Source organism: Amphibalanus amphitrite, unplaced genomic scaffold (genome assembly GCF_019059575.1).
Source record: "Amphibalanus amphitrite isolate SeventyFive unplaced genomic scaffold, NRLGWU_Aamphi_draft 000107F_arrow, whole genome shotgun sequence".
In the NCBI taxonomy this organism is placed as follows: domain Eukaryota; kingdom Metazoa; phylum Arthropoda; class Thecostraca; order Balanomorpha; family Balanidae; genus Amphibalanus; species Amphibalanus amphitrite.
In genome coordinates, this window is record NW_024881602.1 from 1,121,160 (window position 1) to 1,136,357 (window position 15,198).

At 45.5% G+C, this 15,198-nt stretch overlaps 1 long non-coding RNA gene across 6 annotated transcripts; it reads left to right on the plus strand.

The window, feature by feature from the left end:
- The first annotated feature begins 1,752 nt into the window (after positions 1 to 1,752).
- LOC122380833 lies at positions 1,753 to 9,574 on the plus strand. 6 transcript variants are annotated; one of them, XR_006256402.1, is made up of 4 exons: positions 2,550 to 2,596; positions 3,570 to 3,704; positions 7,974 to 8,107; positions 9,517 to 9,574. It is a non-coding gene; the product is annotated as an uncharacterized LOC122380833 (long non-coding RNA). The 6 variants fall into 6 exon arrangements; XR_006256404.1 differs by lacking the exons at positions 2,550 to 2,596; positions 3,570 to 3,704 and adding an exon at positions 1,753 to 1,805; XR_006256401.1 differs by lacking the exons at positions 2,550 to 2,596; positions 3,570 to 3,704 and adding an exon at positions 2,306 to 2,433.
- Positions 9,575 to 15,198: the final 5,624 nt, after the last annotated feature.

Consider the following 15,198-nt stretch of genomic DNA (forward strand, 5'->3'; position numbering starts at 1 on the left):
CTATCTGTCTACCTCCTTACGGCCGATTTCGGCCTCCATTCGTAGTTATCGGCAATTTTAAAAGAAAATACGCCAGGAATGCGACCCCCACCGGACACGATTTGGTAGCCGAGGTCTGTGACGTCAGCCGGGCGTGAAGTTTTCCCTTCACCATAGGCTTCACACACAAACCGGCCGAAGTTCATGCCAGGATAGCCCGGCTTGAAAGTGCAAAAATGATTAAATTTTGCCCTCAATAGATTCATTGCTTCATTTTATAACTAAAAACGTCCGTTATTAGGACTCAATGAAGGTAAAAAGTACTCAAAATCGAAGTTCAAGAAGATGCTGTCCGAGCACAATCTGGTAACATCACGTGACCTCTTTTAAGCAGAATGTATATAATTCAAGGATGTTATTACACGATTGCTGCCTAAAACATCATAAATAATACGTTTGTAACATTTATTGCTTCTGTTTAATCATAACATTGCAAAACGCAAAGTTTATCATGGAAGTCACGTGACCAAAGGTATAGCAGGGGTTGGGACAAGCACTCAAAGGATTTCAAGTTTTTTAATTAAATTATATAAGTTTCATGATGAAATTGAAAGAATGTATTTTTTCCTAATAAAATACAAATTTCCGTATGTAAAATATTTTCCTTATGGGCGAAATTCTCCATATAAGAAATGTCAGTGACGTCACCAGGGCTTTACTGGGCTTTACTCAAAACATCGGACCTACCTGTTTCTTATAGGTATCTTGAGGAATGCGTCCTTATCCCAGGAATGCGTTCTTATCCGACAATACAGCCACCCGCGGCGAGGCTTTGGTTTTTTACCAATCAGCTCCAACCAGCTCAGCTTTAACCAATCAGCTTATCTGACACAATCCGACGAGTCTGTCTTCTGAACGCTGATTGGCTTGAGTGTGACGTCATCGCTATGCCATCATACAGTAGGTGCCGTAGAGAGTATCAACATAGTACCAATATGTTAAATAGTTTTAAATACTTTTTCGCGAATTGTGCACTTCTGGCACCAGTTTTAAAAAGAAAATGAAAAATAATAATGTCAAAATGAAAAACAACGATATCTTCATATTTCACGAAGGTGGCCCTTTTCCTTTAAGCATTCCGAATGTTTTTGTGATGTTTTTTTGACGTTTTGATTTTAATTTTAGCATAAAATTTAAATTTTCACAAGACCCTTTACTGACTCTATATAGACAATTCCTTATAAAGGGAACACTTTGTGTGGAGAATATGGAAGCTGAATATGGAACAAGAATATATAATACTGAACGAGGCCGGTGTAAATAAATTTTCAAGACCGAGGTCCTTACTGAATTTTTGAACGAGGCCGAAGGCCGAGTTCAAAAATCAGTAAGGACTGAGGTCTTGAAAATTTATCACCGGCCGAGTTTGGTATGTATTTTACTGTATGCCAACGATAAATTTATTTTCTGGACCGAAGCTCTTAGCCGACTTAGGAACGAGACCATCCCAAAATGTTGGCTTAAGTGCATTCTGGTAATGCATTTTTGACCGTGGTCAATTTGCTTACACCAGTTATTACCACACCCCTCTGAGCCCTGATCGGCGGCCGGCTAGTACTCTTGCCGGCGCTCACATACGTGCACGTTACCCCGGCAACGGGCTATTGACCAATGAGAAGCGAGAAAAGTGTTACGTCACTGCGATTTTTCATATACCTGTGCCCCCCGGACGTGACGTAGTGTGCTCGCGCGCGTGCAGGGTCTCTGCGATCGAAAAAGAGCGCTAGCAGCGCGCCACTCGACGCCGTAATTGTCTAAAGCGGCGTGTTAGTATGCTTTATTATGAATGATGTGTGTAAAAGTGAGTTTTTATGTTGTTAATGTGGAGGAAATGGTTAGAATAAAAGAAGTTATTTTTATTTCTATTGGTTACAGTTTTTTCAAAAGATTTCGGTCTATAGCATTGATATTTACTGAAAATACCTTCGCTTGAATAAATTGCAGATATTTGGCAACTGAAGTGTTAGGTAAGCCTAAATGATATGTAAAAAGGTAAGAGACACCCTGATTATCATTTGAGAAACGAAAATACATGAATTTTCCTTATAAGACTCGCTCAATATGCTACTCCGCGGTTTATGCCCCGAGGGTGTCCGAGGGTTGCCGTTAGTTTGTCGTTGGCGCTCGGCTCGCGCGCGAGCCGACGTCACCGCCTGTGACGTCGGCTCGCGAAATACGTCATACCCTGCACACAAAATAGCCGGCTGCCGAACAGCGCTCTGGCTAATGTATTTGAATAGGCCAGGCATACAGTAAAACTTACGTGAGAACGGCGCATTTGATTCGAATGATCAACTCCGAAATTCTGTTCGGTTTAGGAAATTGTTACGTCCACTAACAGCGCGCCCAAAAGTGCGCCCATGTAAAATAATACAGCACGAATGCGTTGCCATGGTAAGTTGGATACAGACGCATTCAGCTTTTCACAATTTGAGCACCTTCTTAGAGTTTTCAGCGTGTCGCTAGTCGCTACTTAGCTCGTGGGTGATAGCAAGGCCGCATAAGTTAGGCCTTGGATAGGCCTTGGATAGGCGGTTTTTTGCAATTATCTGGAAGTGTAATTTTTAATTGGGCTGATTCAAGTTGGCAAGATAAAGTAACATAGAAACCAAAAGCTTACTCATAGGTGTACATAATACAATATCATATAATTGTGCTTTTATCAAAGTCCGAAGATCAGTTGGGGGAGGTTTGGTCAATGGTTGTCATTTTTAGCACATGCCATTTTTGGCAACCATGTGCTAAAAATGACAACGCTATCAGCTATTTTTAGCAACGATGAAGCCGATTTCACTCCTCAGCGAGGAAATCACGATTTTGGAAATACAAGCACTGATTTTGGAAAAGAAGTGCTGCCACCTGGTGCAAGAAGAAGAAACCAGCTTTAATATGGCCGTTGTTTGTATGGTAGTCCAACGTTGAAGTATACCCTTTTTTGTGGCCCGAAGTTGGAACTTTAAATTGAAGCATCCGAAAATGATCGATATTGATCGAAATCATGATGTTGATGAAAAAAATAATATGTTAAGTTGAGAGAGGAGGCCATTTTATCCAGATGCGGTGGTTTACTTCTTGAAATTATTTTTGCTTACGACGACTGCCATGTAATGAGGGATAATTAGCAGCCGTCATTAGCAAAAATAATTTCAAGAAGTAAACTACTGCATCTGGATAAAATGGCCTCCTCTCTCAACTTAAAATATTATTTTTTTCATCAACATCATGTTTTCGATCAATATCGATCATTTTCGGATGCTTCAATTTTAAGTTCCAACTTCAGGCCACAAAACAAACTACCATACAAATAACAGGCATATTAAAGCTGGATTCTTCGTCTTGCACCAGGTGGCAGCACTTCTTTTCCAAAATCAGTGTTTATCTTTCCAAAATCTTCATTTCCTCGCTGAGGAGTGAAATCGGCCTCATCGTTGTCAAAAATAGCAGAATCGTTGTCATTTTTAGCACGTGTGACAAAAATAGCACGTGCTAAAAATGACAACGATTGACCAAACCTCCCCCGACTGAGATAGTGTAAACTGAAACCGCTGAGGTTGAGGTGTTTCGCCAACAAATTTTGTAGTGATGCAACTGCTGTGCGGCTGTTTTGTAGCATATATTGAAGTCCAGTACCTATAAAAAGTTGGTCCACTGGAAAAAGGCCAAAGGTGGGTGGTAAGGCTATTAAGTAAGGTTAGGTTGGATTAGGTCTGGTCAGTTTTGGGCAGTTTAAGGATCATGCCTGTCCCGTAGCTCAGTTGATGGAGCATTAGACTCCAGGTAGTGAGAGCCCAGGTTTGAGTCGCTCTGGCGCTTGTTATTTGAGGCTCCTGACAGGGAAGGCCTGCTGCTGCTGGTGGGAGCAGCCACAGCCAGTTGAAGTCAGTTGAGTTGGACAGGGTGTGTCCGGCTTTAAGGACACATTAATTTTCAGCACCCATTTTTTTTTTTATAAATTTAGTCCGAATGGTTGAATGGGTGGATTTGAGGAATCAGAGCCCGCACTAAGCATAGCTTGTTGTGCTGACCCTGACCCCTCCACCCGATCGCGCAATTCCAGCTGTATGGCAGAATTTTGTCCGAACGTTTAACGTGCCCTCACGACTGGACACGGCCCCCTCCGCTCACTCACGTTACCTGGCTTCTGTGCGGCCCCTGCCACAGACACGCACGCCAATACACGTAGGAGCTAAATGTGGCCGCCCGCACCGGGGCTTGAACCGGGCTCTCACTACCGGCTAAGCGTCGAGTTCCGGCGCTTTAATCCACTCGGCCACGGAGGGGCCGAGTGGATGGAAATTCTCCTGTTACCCAGGATTGCGCAATCGGATGGTAGGGTTCAGGCTCTATGCTACAAGCTCTGCTTAGCATAGGTTCCAGCTCTGCCAATCAGTCTTTTATCTAATCAAATGAAAAATGTTCCTTATGCCAGATTTCAATGTGCAAGTTTTGTGCTTTTCCATTGATGTTGCAACCAGTTTGTGGGCTTTCAAAATTAGGCTGATTTCATCCCAGCTTTCTTTTTCTTTATGTTCTAGAAATCTTAAAATTAGATATTAATGCTTCAAAAGGGATGCTGGTGAAAACAGGGTGCCGGAGGCCCAGAGGGCATGTTTGGTCACGTGTGACGTGACGTGACTATTGAGAACTTCTCCTGAGGCCTCTTGCACCAAACTACCTAGCTAGGTAAAATCGAAAAACCGGTTTCAGAATAAGCTAATCTAACGGTGGTAAATTTGTTTGCAATAGCCCAATACATAATCCTACATGTGCTTGCAAAATTTTGCATGCAAATTGTTACATTTGAGACTTGGACTGGGTATACGATGCAAAATAATCCAAGCATTGGTGCAAGAGGATTTTGGTGCAAGAGGCCTCTGCTCTCGAAGCCTTCTACACAGCGATTGTCATGTGGTTTGTGCGAGTAAATTTCAAGAGCCTTGATCAAATCGGCCCAGGCACCCTGTTTTCACCGTCGTCCTTCAAAAGTAATGTTTTGCTAATAAAAAGGGCAAATTAAACCATTACAATAGTTGTGCTGATTGCAGGAATGTCACAATTTTTGGACAAAAAAACTGCAGTAGATGCTTCAATATAAATTAGATTGCATCTCCATTGGATAGACAGTCAATTTGATGTCACTCTTAAAAGTTTACACTTAACCCACTGGTGGATCCAGAATCCAGATGAAGTCTAGACTCAAGGCTGCAAAGCTTGGCATCTTGAATGTTGATGAGATGTCTTATGTGTAGGAACTGAAGGGACACTTGACCAGTGAATGGTGATATGGATTTACTGTGATGTGGTGCAGCTTTTGTGTGGAGTGCTGCAGCAGAACCCAACTTAGGATTTGGGACTGTGAACTGGCTGCTGCAGGACTGTCCAGGTAAATGATTTACATGAGATACCTGCAACGAATTGGCCAGGGAATAATTGCCCTTTAACCCGCGCACCGACGGGGGGGGGGGGGCGGATATCCGCCCCCCCCCCCTGAGGGTTTTCGCGAATAGCGGGAAAACCGCGGCGCGTAGCGCTGCGAAATTTGGTACGGCCATTCCCTCATCAATTTTACACATGGTGTGCAAGTTTGAACCTCCTACCTTTTAAGGTCAGGTCACCAGGTCACTTTGAATGACCCAACCTCAAGTCACTTTTTTGCAACTTTGTCACCGTGCCAGAGCTACAGTAGATGTCGGAGGCCTTTGAAATCCGCAGGATGTTATAAGGTCATTAGTAGCTACAATTTGTATATCTCGGAATTTTGATATCGGTGACCTAAGGTCAGGTCAATTTCGCGACCTCCCCATTATAAGTCAATGGGGGAAAAATCAACTCCCTATTTTTACCACTAAAACGGGTCGGAATGGGCCCATATACCATACATGACTTCATATACGATCAGCCTTCACTACCTTGAGGTCTGTTTTGCTGTTGGGCAGCTGTGAGGTCATGTGACGTCATCAAAGGTCACCAAATGTTTTTGGCCAATAACTCCGTACAGGAACAAGATACAGCCGCGTGGATGGTCTCATTGTGTTCAGCTCGTCAAGACGCATCGAATGATATACATGTTGACCTCGAGGTCACGTGACCTGAGGTCAACCTTTGACCTTGACCTTTCGAGGTCAACATATATATCATTCGATGCGGATTGATGAGAGGATCACGATGATGCCCTTAGTTTGTTCCTATCTTGACTAATTCGAAAGTTATTCGAGAAAAACTCTCCATATCTAGCACCGCCATTTTGACTTTTTCGACCCCTGTGACGTCATCTTTGACCTGACCTGAAAATGACCTTAGTAAAAATTGTAGATCTTGACCGTGCGTATCCGATGCCGTTTACCGCTTGTCGCTATCTTGCTTCGTTCTCGAGATCTCAGGGGGGGGGGGGCGGTCATCCGCCCCCCCCCCCGTCGGTGCGAAGTTGGCGCAGACCCCCGTCGGTGCGCGGTTTAATTGTAGTTTTCTTCATCAGAAATAAGGATTTCTCACTTGAATGGTAAAATGTATTGGCTTTCATCATTTGCACCCATGCTGGTGCACATTTCGAGCTTGGTGGGCATGGGCTGGTGCAGTCTGGCAGTCTATGCTGTCATACTTTGCAGTCTGACCCAGACTTACTATCAGAGTTTCAGAATCAAGAGCTAGGATACCCATAGTTTTGGCAACGAGCCAGTATAAGGAGTCAGCTTCAGAATGAGTAAAGCTGTAAGCTGACTTAACTTTGTCTTCTTAACATTTGTTAAATTCTTGGACATCATTTGCCAAATGCCAAATAGTCAAGGATGATGATACAGACACAGTTTTGGCGAACAGTCGACACTCGGCAGTCCCTTTGTGTGCGTTGTAATTTGCATGAATGTGTAGTGTGTAGTGCATACACTTCCCATTGGCAACAGGAGTTAATAGCCCAGGTTCCGCAGTCGGAGTCGGAACAACGCCACCGCGAGCCCCAACCCCTGTGTGTATGCTGGGACCAAGAAAGGTGTGTTTTGTTGTTGGACAAGTTTTGACGCAATTAAGGCTGTGCGTTTAGAGTTCTCCGAAATGACTGAACTTAACGAACTACCACAATGCTCATTATGCCACCGACTTGTTGCGACCACATTGGTGATTTCAGTCGTGCATAAACGGCTTATTATTGGAATGAAACGGAACCCTCTCAAGCTCCTAATGAGCATAACTGTGAGGAAAGCTAGGTCCGTTTGGGAAAAAGCTATGGATTTGACGAGCGCCTGATGCTTTGGCCGTTTTGTGCCCTGTACACATCCACGTGTCGGGCCCTCTCAGCGCGGTAGGTAATGGACGTCCGGCGCGGCGCGGCCGGCCGGAGAAGGTCGGGGGTCGGCGGCGTCCGGCGCCGTGTTCCGGGACACTTCATTCTGCAGCATGTAGCGCGGCCCGGCGCCGCGGAACCAGGAAGGACCGACCCGGAAATGGATCGTCGCTGACATGCGGCCGTCATCCGGCCGAGCGGCACGAACACAGCGCCAGCTAGAAGAGGAAGAATTAAATTCAGTAGCATTTGCCTTGTTATTACCCGCGATAAACCCAGAAGAGAAAAAGATATGTTGGAGAAATGATAGGCTGTAGCCTGTAGGCATATGCACTTGTTGCCTGTTGGTCGCGAGAAGCTTCAGTGACATTGATTCCGACCAATGCTCAATGCTCATTTGCAATTGAACTTCGGCCTGCAAACTGCACTGATCATGCTAATACATTCCGAGAATTCCCTAAGGCCCGGGCCCACGCCATTTGTATAGTACCTATCAATATCGTGCGTTCACCGACAGAGCCATAGAAGTGGCTTAGCTCTGCACCATATGTTCCAAGTAACGAGTAGAACATGTTTTATAGCATACCGCCAGTCCATATTATATTCCTTCCGTTTCTAGAAGCATTGTTCTCTAATATGTCTGACATTTTGTTTCCAGGGCTAATCCTGAGAAGACATCATAACTGCGGCAATATGACAACCAAAATGCACTTGTTATTGCGGTCTGCTTCGTTTCTTCAGCAAAATCTACGCCAGCCAGCAAGTCCGAAATGTCTCCACCGAGCCACGCAGGTAAATCAAATTTTCACCTTATGAGATGTGGGATTGCCATAAATGCAATTTTAACATGACAAAAATATGCCTGATAGGTCACAAAAAGCTATTTAGTTTCTTTCTTTGTGAAAAAAACGATCATATTTTGTCATGGTCGGACGTTTTGGGAGTGGACGTGCGGCAGTGCCGGACGTTGCGGGAGTGCCCCAAATCACCCCCACCCCCTCCCCCTTGGATACACTTGTATGAAAGCTCACCCACACCTGTCGTAAAATGGACCACGTTTTCGTCCCTCTCAAACTCTGCCGCCGTACTGGCAGCAATGATACAGTCAGCTTTCCGGAAATTTTAATCTCACGAGCGAAAACGTTCATTGAGTTCTCGCACTGAGTCCCCAGCTGGGACGTAACGTTTGAGAGCGGCCTATCTGGGGTGACGGCGCCCGGACTCGACACAGCCCCTCACTTAGCCTCGGCCAACGTCCCGTCGCCATGGACAGCCACAGCCAGCGACAGCGGTTATCGAAACGACCTGAGCTGTCCTGGGACCCAACACTGCCCCGACAACTGGACAATGCCCTAGTGGCCTGGCGACTGAACACTGAGTGGTCCTCGACCTGACTCTGAAATACCCACCAGCTAACACTGGCCAAACTCCTGTCGCGCCAGCCGCCGTCAAACTAACCGGACCAGCCTCCCTAGAGAGAGGATCCACTTGGCTTCCTGGTACTCTGCTGACAGCGGACACGACCCCTCTCCTGGCAGTGTGTCCCAGCCTGTGCAGCCCCCCTCTCCGCCCCCCCCCCCCCCATATCTGTCATCCCCAGGGCCCAATTAGTTTGAATGCAGCGGCCGGCGGCGGATCCTCAGCCATTAGTCTGCACAAGTACGCTACGCAAGCGCATAACTTTGCGAATCTTAATGAGCGCCGAAAACTTTGCAGTGTTCTCCGCATGCAGGCTCTCAAGATTTGACTAGTTTCAGCGAACGTATCAAACCCACAGCGCAGGCTAGGTTTTATTCGTTCTGTGAATTGTCTGGTGTTCCATGGTTAGTAGCTTTTAATTCACGTAAGATAATAAGACAAGTCCAGGCGTTTTGCCACCATTTTATGCCAGTCAGTCGTGTCCGCATCTTCTCCGATCGTGCCTCCTGTATAGTTACTACGATGGCACCATCTAGTCAAGCTTGCTGCGTGAAAACCAACCACACGATGGTCGCGTTTTATTTGCGGAAAAATATTTCTTCTTCCGTCGACAAGCACTATTCAAAGCGACTTGTCTGATTTCCCGGATTTATGTGAATGACAAGAGCAATTTGGGGACCGTTCTTATATTGTTGCTTTTAAGTACATTTAGTTTCGTTTGTTCTGAGTTATTGGCACCATGTCGTAAACTGTTGACAATCGCTTTGATGTTTTTTCTTCAGATGGTTCGTCTTTGTAGTACTCAGGCCGGAAAGGTCCACGACACAGCACCAGGTGAGTACTGAGTAGTCACTTGTCTCAGTGTCTGTCCACGTGTCTGCCTGCCGCCATTCGGTCCATGCTCCTTCCCTCCTTCCTTTTTTTTTTTTTTTTTTTTTCAGTTTTATTCACAAAATGTTCACACACTGAGAAAGCATCAGCAACACTATTAAAAAAAAAGACGTATAATGAGAATACCCGCCCGTCTGGGCGGGCCGGGACGACACTTTCAGGCCATTGCCGCCCCAGCCCCAGGGAGAGCTAATAAGAGACACCTCCCTGGCCGGGGAGAGGTGTGAGATACCGTCCCCCCCCCCCCCCCGGCGCTCCAGACGGGCCGCCCGCCCCCGCCCGCGCTGCCCTGCTTAATAATGGCGTATGGATATAAAAACGCATAGGCAAACATTCGCAGGGGCAGCGCCCCTATCACGCCGACCGCCCGAGCGGGACGCCATCGCGCAGTCCGGCGCCCCGGCCGAGCGGCCGGCGGACCGACCCTGCATGCAGCGTGCTAGGGCCGCTGTGCAGGGCCGGTCACGGGTTAGCCCGGATGGGTTAGGGGCGGGGGCATCACAATGCACAGTCCATCACCAATGCCGATCAGTCAGCTGCGGATGGTCCGGGAGCACATTGTGCTCACACGGAGGCTGACGTACGTACACCATAACCATACACATACAGCGACGTACACAAATACATAACAATCCACGTTCGGAGCTGCTACTGGTGGCGGTGCTCCATCTCCACAGTGTTACGGAACGACAGTCCGAGAGGGGCCCACTTTCTATCGTGCTCATTGTTCTTATTATTAATTTTGGCATTATACTTCTCACTGTCCTTGTCTGCTTTCAGGATTGCAATTAAAGTTGAAATTGATGGTACTCTTTTTGAACAAATGATGTGCACTGCAGCACTTACACAGTGATTTGCCAGTGCATCATCCGTTATTCCCAAAATTACCTTTTGTAATGCGATTTTATCAGCTAGAAAACCAAGTTGCTTGCCTCTAAACCACGCTTTCAACTCATTCCATAGGCCTTTGGCTCTCGGACAGAACCAGACTCTGTGTTGAATGTCATCTACAGCATTTTAGGCGCAATTTCAAAAAGTTAAAGACCAAATTCAAAACGTTCACGTGCATTTTGAATGTAAACTTTTTGAATTTGGTCTTTAAATTTTTGAAATTGCGCCTAAAAAGGTGTAGTTGCCCACAATATTCACATTCATCTGAGTTCCTGATGTTCATCATTTTTAACAAGCTGTTTGTCGCTAGTATACGAGTAATTATTTTATGTTTCGTACTTCTGTACTGCATTGGAGTTTCCTTTAATGTTAAATAAATTTCACTCCAATTTAAGGCAGGGAACTCGCTTTCCCATTTCGCCTCCCATTTGTTGTTTTGGCATTCAGTTTTCTTTCTTACTAGGACATTGTACGCATTAATGACTCGAGTTTCTGGGCTTAAAATAAAGCCAATGACCGGATCAACAATTGGCTGTTCCACCTTGTGCCTGTCCTGTGATGTAACCCAATGATTGGGAAGACTACTAATTAAAGCAGAAAAGTCAAGAAAATTTGCCCCTACACGATAAGTCTGGTTAAACTCATCAAAAGTCATCAACATGCTGTTAGACTTCAAAAGATCATTTATAGTCCTTATACCACTTTCGTACCATCTCCTAACCCAAGTGCACTTAAACTTTGTGAAGTCGGAAAAGAAGATATTACTTCGAGTAATGTCATCATCTTCCATTCGGTAACTATCTCGGAGATCTGCTAGAGCCAGCATTACTTCTTTCCAGAACTGATTTCGAAGTCCATTTGTTTTCTTCCTAATCGCTTCTGCTCCTAAACCCCAGATAAATCCTATTTTTTGCATTTCTTTTTCTACAATATCGCCCCAAACATTGGGATTTATTATTGCTCTCTTAATCCAGCTAATCTTTAATGCCGATATATAAGAGTCCAGGTCAACCATGCCAACACCCCCCTTCAAAGTACTTTTGACCGTTGTTAACCGGTTTATCTTATCATTCTTTCCATTCCACAGAAAGCCAAATAGCATTTTCTTAAGACTCTTCAGCACAGCTGTTGTGGGTCTGGGAATTGACAGAAACAGATAACTGACTTTTGAAAGCAGGAGAGTTTTTATAATTGTAACCCTACCTTGTAACGATATATTGCGGTATTTCCATCTTCCTATTTCTCTTGCGACGTCATTGATTTTGTCATCATATGCCTTTATAACCTTGCAGAGATCATTTTCAAATGTTACTCCTAGAATTTTAACTGATTGACACCAATCTAATGAAACTTTCCTTTCTAGGTATTCCTTATTTCTGAACACTTCGCCAATCCACATTGCTTTAGTCTTCTCTAGGTTTGGTCTCTAGGCGAAGTCCAGAGTACTTGGCAAACCAACCAAGCTCTTGAAACAGTGCTCTTAAGCTATTTTCATCAGGGTGTAATAAACACACAGTATCATCGGCGTACATTGATATTTTGTGCTCTCTGTTACCTAGTTTCACGCCTTTGATCTCACGATTCTGAATGATCTTGTTCGCCAAAATTTCCATCACCAAAAGAAATAGATAGCAGCTCAAGGCATCGCCCTGTCTACACGATCTGCTTAGTTTAATTTCGCCAGAAAGATGCCCATTGTAAGCCACTCGTGCTGTTGATCCAACGTACAAAGCATTGAACCAACGTATTATATTAGCGGGAATGTCGTGTTTTTTCATTACCTCCCGGAGAAAACTCCAATTCACAGAATCAAAAGCTGCCTCAATGTCTAAACTGATGAGTATTCCGCTAAGTTTCTCATCATTCATCGTTTGTATGGTGTCATAGATCATTCTAATGTTATCTCCTATGAACCTTTTCTTCAGAAAGCCTGTTTGATGTGCTCCGATCAGTTTATTCAAAACTCCTTTGAGCCTATTCGCTATTGATCCTGAGATCAGCTTGTAGCATACATTGAGTAAATTGAGTAAGCCTATAAGATTTAATCTGATCTCGCGGTTTATTTGGCTTTGGGATAAGTACAATAATGCCCTCTTTCATAGTGTGCGGGAGTGTCCCTTTCTTCCAACAATCATCGAACATAGCTTTGAAAAAGCACTTCAACTCCTTCCAAAAGAATTTGTAAAATTCTACCGGGAAACCGTCACTACCAGGTGATGTACCGTTTTTCATGTTAATTAAAGTCTTCTCAATTTCCTCTATGCTTATTGGCTCCGCAAGATTCAATTTGTCCTCGCTAGAAATTTGCTTAATCATGAGCCCAGATAGGTACCCTTCAAAGTTTTCATCAGTAGCCGGGCCATCGTTACCACGAAATTTTCTTTGATAGTGCTTTTGGAAAGCGCTCAAAATATCAAATTGATCTCTTTTTATCCCTTGTTCTGTCTCAAGCTGCGATATTCGCTTCGCTTCATACCTTCTTTTTTCTAAAGTTAAGAAATACTTCGTTGGTTTTTCTGCATTGTTTCTCCACAGAGCCCTTGATCTAATAAGGCACCCGCTTAATTTGTGTTCCCTCATCTCTTCTAGCCTTGATTGGAGTAGTTGTAAGTTGTTCATTGACTCTCGCTCTCCCAAAGCATCAACTTCCTTAGTAAGCTCCTCAATTTCCCTTTGCAGTTTTTCCTCTTCTTCTCTAATTGCTCGCTGTTTTCTAATCCCAAAAGTTATCGTTTCTCTTCTAATGGTCATGAGCAACGTTTCGAAGAAGAGCGCAGGTTCTATTGTAAACTGAACTTTGTCTGGATTCTGTCTCACGTACTCAATTTGGTACACTGGCAATGCATATTCTTGCGCAACAGCAATTATGTTCTTTTTGACAGAGTCTACATACTCGCTATCTTTGAGTAATGACGCGTTAAACTTAAATAATCCCCTTCCTCTGCTCTGTCCAACGACATCGATTTGTAACACTACCAGTGAATGATCGGATCGATATCCTGGCTGGATATCACAATTCACTACATATCCTTGTAATGAACTACTGATCAGGAACATATCCAGTCTGGCTTGCTTTATAACCGGGTTTCCTACTCTCCATGTGAACCTTTTACTCACGGGGTTTCTGACTCTATAGATATCTACGAGGTCTTTTTGGGCCATGAGCTGTTTTACAGCTTCTCGGGCCCTGATATTATTAGCTCTCTGGTAGTTATAGTTGTCCTTTTCTTGGGATAATGTCAAGTTGAAATCACCCCCTATGATGATTGGTAAGTTGTCGTCCCCAACACAGTCATCTATATGAGCTAACAATGAGCGATAGAAATTGGGGTCGTCACTGTTTGGTCCGTACACATTAACCAAGCACATATCAAATGAAGCATTTACTTTTACCCTACTAACAATGACATTTCCATCCTCACTAATGTATTGTTTTTCAAACTGTGTATCTACGTTCTTGGTGAGGAGAGCCACTCCTCGAGCGTTGCTCGTGTATGGCGCCACAACAACATCTGTTCCCCAAGAATTTCTAAAATAGGGAATGCCAATCTTTCTACAGTGAATATCTTGAAGAAGATAAATGTTGACATTAAGCTTGCGTAAGTACGCGAATACATCCTTCCGTTTTTTGAAATTTCCTAACCCTCTACAATTAAACGAGGCAAATGTAATTTCACTTATCTAGAGAGTTAAAGATTAATAAACCTGGGTGGACTACTGTCGTCCTTGCGAGCATGGCGAACATGCCCCTTTGCACAAACACAAGGACACCGAGCCTATCATACCTGTACATACACTCCGACTCCACTCCCCACTCCCTCCCAAGTCCAACCATCCACATACACATTGAACACACATTCGTAACCAAATGAACGAACGTCAAACTCATGGATACAAGACCATACTCCATATCTAAGTGGTTGGAACCCTCCCTGCTTCTCCGAACACATTGTATGCAATGCATTTTACCACACACTCCTGCACTACTGATCATACCCTCCCCCATATGGGTCGACAGGGACAGGTACCCCACAGACCACGACAAAATATGCCCCATTTTTACACTTGTCTGTCAATTCCAGTACGAGCGGATGTCTCGCATCCCACTAAGTCCACCTTCACGAGAGACAGCCCGCTCCCCCAACGTACCCTCGGCCGAGTCCGTCCCTGTCCCTGCGCCGCCACCACCAGAGTTTCTCCCGGTCGGCGGCAGATGTCGCCCCTGCTCCCCCACTACTCCCATGTTATCCCCACTCCCCTGTCTTGCCGGAACGCTGGCGGGTCGAGGCCCATGGTGTCTCCGTTCCCCGCCGGGAGACCGCCCATGCCCCGCCTCCCTACTCCTGCCCGCGCTCGAGGCCGCGGCGGAGACTCCAGATTTCCGCATCCACCAGCAGACATCCGCTCTGGCCCCATTCCCTGTCCCGCACGCTCAAGTCCGTTCTCCACACCGTCAGGACGCGCCAGCTGCGCCCGGGGCGGAATCGGCCGCTGAGAATGAGACCCGCGCCCCGAGTCGGGGCCACCGCCAGCCCGTCCCACGATGCACGCCGCCGCCGCCCCGGTCACTACCTCACCGCCACCACGCAGATCAGCCGGAGGGCATGGGTCGAGTTGCCCGATCAGAGGCGGCGCCAGGCACGGGGCGCCGACGGTCCCCGCGGCGCGAGCCGGCCCGCTCT